Genomic DNA, 6821 nt, shown 5'->3' on the forward strand with positions numbered 1-6821 from the left:
CATTCAATATTGGGGCAGGTAAAAGACACGAGGATTCTTGCCCGAACGCTGTCAGATCATACCCCTGTGACACTTGAGATATGACTACTAGGTCGAACACAAGGGAGACTCCCGTGGTGGTTTTAAAAGCAAAGGTCTCACAGACACATGTTTAGAGAAGGTTTAACATCAGCCATGGACCAGTTCTTCGATATAAGTGAGGGCTTGGTGCAGTCTGTGGCAACCCTGTGGGAGAGCTTTAAATGTGTGATAAGGGGCGAATCCATATCCAAGGAAGCTGGGATTCTGAGACAAATTAGGAGAGAGCTAGGAGCCAAGGAAAGCAGTATCCGACTGCTACAGATGACCTCCCCAACCCAAACAAACCGGGAACAAGCCGAGATTCTGAAACACCTACAAGAATTTCAGGCATTAGCACTCCAGAAGGTTAAATATATAGGGAACTTGGTGAGCATTCGCCAATATGGAGAGGGGCAACTACCTGGCAAGTGTGACCAAAATGGGCAATCTAAGAGGCAAGATCCAGGCAATAGCAGATGAGCAGGGGAGGGATTGGTTCAAAGATACAGAGATATTGCAGCAATTCTTCGAATTTTACAATCGCTTGTACTCCGCCCAGATTCAAGCCTCACAGGCGGATATCGAGGAAATACTTAGATCAAATAGCCCTACAATGGTGAAATGACGACCAGAGAGAACATCTAAACCGCCCCCTATCACCAGCGGAAGTAATGATTGACATCAAGTCCCGCCCAAATGGTAAATTGCTGGGACCCGAAGGGTTCACTGTGGAATTTTACAAACACTATGAGGTTAAGCTGGGTCCCTACTTATTAGACATGTTTCAAAACAGTCTAGAATCGGGAAGCCTTCTGGAAACGCTAAGGGAAGCGGTGGTGGTGGTGCTACTGAAACCAGATAAACCTGGTAACGACTGCTCTTCTTACCGACCAATTTCATTGATCAACATAGACAATAAAACTTTAGCAAAGATCCTAGCATCTATGCTGGCACCTATGTCAAAGATGGTGAGAGCAGACCAGGCTGGCTTTATACCAGGGCGATCCACATCACATGGACTCCGGAGAATGTTTGGATTGATAGCAGCGGTGCCCCCCGAAGACTCAATAGTGGCTGCCCTACTAGACGCCACTAAAGCGTTTGACTCTGGCGAATGGCCTTTTTTGTTCACTGTGATGCGGCAGATGGGAATGGGGGAACGCTACCTCTCCATGGTCAAACTGTTATACACACAACCGGTGGCCAGGGTCAGGCTGAATGGGCAACTAACATCGGCAGTGGCACTGGAAAGAGGTACACGGCAGGGGTGTCCCTTATTGCCATTACTCTTTGCACTGGCGATCAAGCCTTTCACCGAATGGGTGAGTAACTACATATACACCGCGGGATTCAACTACACACTCACAAGTTAGTCATATCACTATACACAAACGATATGGTATGGTGCTGTTTGTCAAAGACCCCAGGGTCAATTTAGATCCAATCATGAGAGATGTCTGAAGGTTTGGAGAAGTATCGGGATTGTAGGCGAATGCCTCGAAATCTGTAACCTTCCCACTGACAGAAAAGGTCGAACAATAACATGGAAATTCCAATGACACATGACCCAAACCCGCCATTTAGGAATTCACATAGCCAGGGATAGAAATGTGGTATACCATACTAACTATTTGAGGGTCCTGGAACAGGCCATGTCACGATGGAAAAACCTCCCCCTGAACCTGTATGGCCGAGTATCCATCATTAAAATTACACTGCTTCCTAGGTTCATTTATGTGTTCTTGAACACACTGATAGGGGTTCCAAAGGAACACTTCTGCGGTTTGAGAACAGCAACTTCATGGTTCCTGTGGGCGGGCAAACCGGCCAGAGTATCCTGGGACAAGTTAACAGCACCCATACATGAGGTAGGACTGGCACTACCTGAATTTGAGACCTACTACAACATATTCCTCGGGTACTGGTATAACGCAAAGAGGGATAGAAGATACGTGGAGGTGGAGAGGGTGCTCGCCGCCCCAGATCTGCTCAGGTAGATTATCCTAACAGCACCAAATAGGGCACAACATGCACGAAACATGGAAGTGAACTGTAGAGCCTGGTCTCGAATAGAACATAAACAGACGGGAGAGGTTTTTAACTTGCACAGTGATACACATACCAGGGATCCCTCTCACTGGCGGAACAAGCTTTTTGGCCAGGACCAAAAGACCCGGGGTGACACAGCTTGGGGACCTCTTCCCTGGGGGAAAGTTCGTAACATTAAATGGGATGAGAGAGAGAGGTGCAATGTCAGCTCTAGACTGGTTTCTATACTACAGATTAAAGGCGAGCCTAAGTCAAGCATTCACCACGTTCCCTAACCAAGCACAAGTCTCCCACAAACTGGACAAGTACTGCAAGGCACTATAAGCCGCAGGATGACGTCCGGGCTATACTCCATGTGCACACAATCCAATTCAGTTGAAAAATCCTCAATACAGGAAAAATGGGAGGGAACCTGGGGCAGATGATTTCAGAGGAAACATGGAAATATTGCTGAGGGGACAAGGAAAGGGTCCATTAACGCTTCAAACTAATTCATTTTAAGTACATACATACGTTTTATTTTACACCAGCCAAACTAAAGGAAGATTACCCAGATGCCTCGGGGAGATGCAACAGGTGCAATGCGGAGCGGGCAGACTTCCTCCATGTGGCTTGGAGGTGCCTGATCATACAAAACTTCTGGGAACAGGTATTCGAAGCGATCAGTGGTATCACGGGCCAAACAATAAATCTGGAGCAAGTGATGGGACTGTCGGACTATACTAAGGAAATCCCCAAACATACCAGAAACTGATTGGTTTTCTCCTCATATTGACAAAACTGCAGGTGGCAATGCAATGGGAGGGGTGGAGTCCTACAATCATGCAATGGAAAGCGGATATACTGTACTGTATTGATATGGAGAATGGATGGGGGTCACTAACCTGAGGCCGGTGTAATGACAGCAGGATGTGGGATGCATACACAGTTCCTAATCCAACAATCGGACGCTGAAGAGGAGGCACCTCCCACGCCCAACCCTGACCTTTGATTGAAAGAGGAGGGACAACATGTGGAAAAGGTGTACACTTAAAGAACCGAATGTCATACCAACTGATTACCACCTAAGAACATATACATCTGTTTTGTTGTAAAATGCATTTACAATCAAGAATGCATTGAACGTAGCATAATTTGTAGAATGTCGGGTGTACCGGGGTACGGGGGACACCAGGGTATTGTTGGCACACAGTGCCGGTTGTTTATTATGTTGTTTTCTAAATACCAACAAAAAGAGATAAAAACATTTTTAAAAAATGAACATTCAGGCTGGATGCAGATACTACCATCCAGGCCTCCAGATAACGTGCGTACTAGGAATTTTTACGCATGAAAATCTTGTAAATACGACAGCTTTATTATTTTCCTGTCTAGATTTATCCACAATTTAGGAGCAGACGTTCTTTTGATTTTTATCTACATGGATGTCATTGCAAACCATGGATAAAAGCCTCTGAAACAGAATGTATTTCTCTGTAGCCTTTCAAAAAAGAAACTCTGCACTGTTATAAAAGGAATGGTGCATTTCCATTCAGCTTCTGCTGTGTTAATGCTCATGAAGCAAACAGAAGCTCTCTGCATATTTATTTTCCAAGCATTTATGGCTTGTATAAATAATAAGATGGAAAATGAACATTTTGTAACAAATTATGCTTTTCTCTCCAGTGAAAGCAAACCAGTATTTCACAATTGTATTTTTCAGGGTTCGTGTGCTATAGGCATAATCATGCGGGTGCAGATCATTTTTACACTTATGATTTCATTTACATTCCAGTTATACAAGCAGTGTGTAAAATGATGAGTATGATCTGTCTAGTTCACATTCATTCAACCTTGCGGTACATTAATATAAATGGTCAGTGGCAGCAGAATATTTGCTCAAAGGTGAGTTATAGTCACTTCACCAATCACAGGGGTTGCAGCCTCTCAAATCTTCAAGACTACAATTCAAACATCCAAAACCTGACTCTCCAGGAAGTGCAAGAGCTGCTCAAAAACAAACAAATTAAAGTTATATTTGTAATTGAAATAGAAACTCAGCAAAACCTGTCCCTGTGATAATACAGATGGGTATTTAACTTACATGGTACGTCCAACATCGAGGCACTGTGATTATTATGCGTCAGTCCATACTCAGTTAACCGACCTTTGAAGAATATTAGCCAATAAGATAGCTCAGCCAGTTGAGCACTTGTTGCTGCAATCTGTGCGTGATCTGTAGGTTGCAGGATTGAATCCCGGCAAGGCCAACTCAGCCTTTCATCCTTTCGGTGATAATTGTAATAAATATGTTCCATGTACAGCGCTTTGCCAAAAGCGCTATATAAAAAACCATTAGACCATGAGATTAGATACAGAATTTAGCATGGACTCCTTGCCTCCCTACACTGTTGTATCATAACATTGCATACCATTAGGTAGTAATCGCTTCAGGAAATGAGGACTTTCATTAAACATCAAAAGACAATTCTGCTATCAAACCTCAAAACACAATACAGTTCATGTTTGCTTTAGTATGTAATTGGCTAGGTTTTTGTGTTTTCAATATATACAGGAGAGATCAAATGGCCAGACCTTAGAGAAATAATGAAAGATTTATTCTGTCACAATGCAGAAAGCTGCCGCATAGTAATGATTTCCATACAGTTTTTCCACATGACGGCTGGATGTCACATACATTTTATTCTCTTGCAAAGGAGAAACGTCATTTTTACTCTTTTTAAACTTAAAGTTTAAAAATAGGGAGTAAAATACTCCCACCTTAAAATCTTATCTGGAGCACTGCTACCATCCGAGATCATACTTAGTGACCCAGAGTACACCTTTGCATGGTTTAATTGTGCATTGTTTGGTTTAGGCCACGCCCATCACTATTTAAGCTACGCCCAACACTGTCACCGCCCCCTTGATTTCACATCCCACTTAAAGTGCCATCATTAAGCAATGCTGTCACAGTCTTCCACTGCCTCTCTTTAATTGCCTAGCACTATTGGGTGGTCAATTCCACACCTGCCATGCGTTCCTTTATGGGTGCCACTCATGCCGGTAATGGATATTATCCAGTTAACGGCAGTGGAAAAAAGGAACCGGTGGTACTCTGGCTGCACCCAAAAATGAGAGTGGGATGGCCGGACAGATGATCGGGGTGCGGGGGAGAAGAGTGTGGGTAAGGAGAACCAGGATCACAAACCTTGGCTGAACGGTGAAGCTGGGATTTTAATCCACTCTGCAGATTTTACCACACAAACTTTACTCAGTACATATAGTTTGGATTTCAAGGCCAAAAGTAAAAAAGTCTTATAGAGTTTACTTACAAAAAACCCAAATTGCATAATAAAGCCACATGACATGCAAATCCTTATAGCAACATGTTAAGCCAAAATAATATCAATGTGGCTTTAATTCTCACATCCTGAATAATAAACTGCAAGTCCCAGAATGCAAGATAATGCCAACCTGAAAAATCTATTTAACCTCACTGTACTTTCTGTGATTTAAGACATGTAATAAAAGAAATTGTGTAATAAACTCAGATATTGAGATTTTTCGCAGCAAACCTCAGCTCACGGTTGATACATGAGGTCGAAAACATTTGATTAGTGACATAAAGCAACTTTATTTGTTTGCATGTCAAAAAAAAGTAGATACTTGCGCCTTTGAAATAAAGGATTGCTATATATAAAATAAAATAAAAACTGTAAGCGGTGCTCTGCGACGCCTCCCTGTGGCGTCCCCTCCAGGCATCAGAGGACGCCTCTAGTGCAGGGGGCTGCTCTATTGTAAGCGAAGCAGGCGGTCTGCTGCTGTCTCCCGTTTTACCACCTTTGTGGAGGGATCACTAAGCTCCATCTGTCAATGATTGGGGGAGGTGAGGGGGTACGTGTGGGAAATATTTTATGGAGAAGCAGCTGTGTAGGGCGCATCGTAGTTCAGATCGAGACACTCACCCTCAGCTCTGCCTGGACCTCAGTAGCAGCACCACGTGGAAATAAAGCCCTGCAGGATTTAGCTACGGAGGCCGAGGAGAGGACAAACTAGAAACAGAAAGAATGCAGCCTGTTGCGGGGCCACGATAGGCCGGACATTTTGAAACGGGTTTGCTTCCCAGGGTCGGGAGCGACACAAAAGAAAGACAACCACCTCTTAGTGCCTGGTTCCCATCCGAGAAACGGAGCTTAGCAACGCCCCGCCTACTCTTCTCCACGTGCCTTCCGACGTCATCATTGTGATGTTCTTGACCGGGAAGCGGAAGTCTTGGACTGCGGTGCAACTGGAGTCTGTGACTCTGTGTGCCTTTGCCCGGCTGCGGCTGCGGCTGCGGCTGCGGCTGCTATCCCGGGAAAGTTTCTGCAAGGCACCAGATGGAGCTTCCGATCTGGTCTTGTCCCTCATCGTGATTTTCTGAGCGGGAAGGCTCTAGCTGTCGGGTTGCAATAGCAGCAGCAATCTGTGTGTTCTTGGGTAGCTGAAAATGCAATTCGCATTTTTCTTCGGGGTACCGTGAACGTTCCTGCAAGACCCCAGATTGAGACGGGGGAGCGGAAAATGACATTTACTTTAAAACTCATGTTCGGTTATTCAACATGAATGGTATGGAGGGCTAAGAAAAGTAACAGGGACAGTGGATGGTGGTGTTTAACTGATCAAAGGGGACTAATAGGGTGATTTAATGTTTGATGAGGGTGTGTTTGGGATGGGTGGTTTTAGAGGGG

At 44.4% G+C, this 6821-nt stretch overlaps 1 protein-coding gene across 2 annotated transcripts in view; it reads right to left on the reverse strand.

Annotated features, from left to right (window-relative positions):
- PUS1 (pseudouridine synthase 1) overlaps nt 1–6281 on the reverse strand; it is a 95321-nt gene extending 89040 nt beyond the window's left edge. The window contains exon 1 of one of the 2 annotated variants that reach the window (XM_069620068.1): nt 6057–6281. The gene's annotated coding sequence lies outside the window, so the exon portion shown is untranslated. Of the gene's footprint in view, nt 1–2993; nt 3090–6056 lie in introns of those variants that run through there. The other variant, XM_069620069.1, reaches the window with a different exon arrangement.
- Nucleotides 6282–6821: the final 540 nt, after the last annotated feature.

This window comes from Ambystoma mexicanum, chromosome 10 (assembly GCF_040938575.1).
Source record: "Ambystoma mexicanum isolate Mex_15411 chromosome 10, UKY_AmexF1_1, whole genome shotgun sequence".
Taxonomy (NCBI): Eukaryota; Metazoa; Chordata; class Amphibia; order Caudata; family Ambystomatidae; genus Ambystoma; species Ambystoma mexicanum.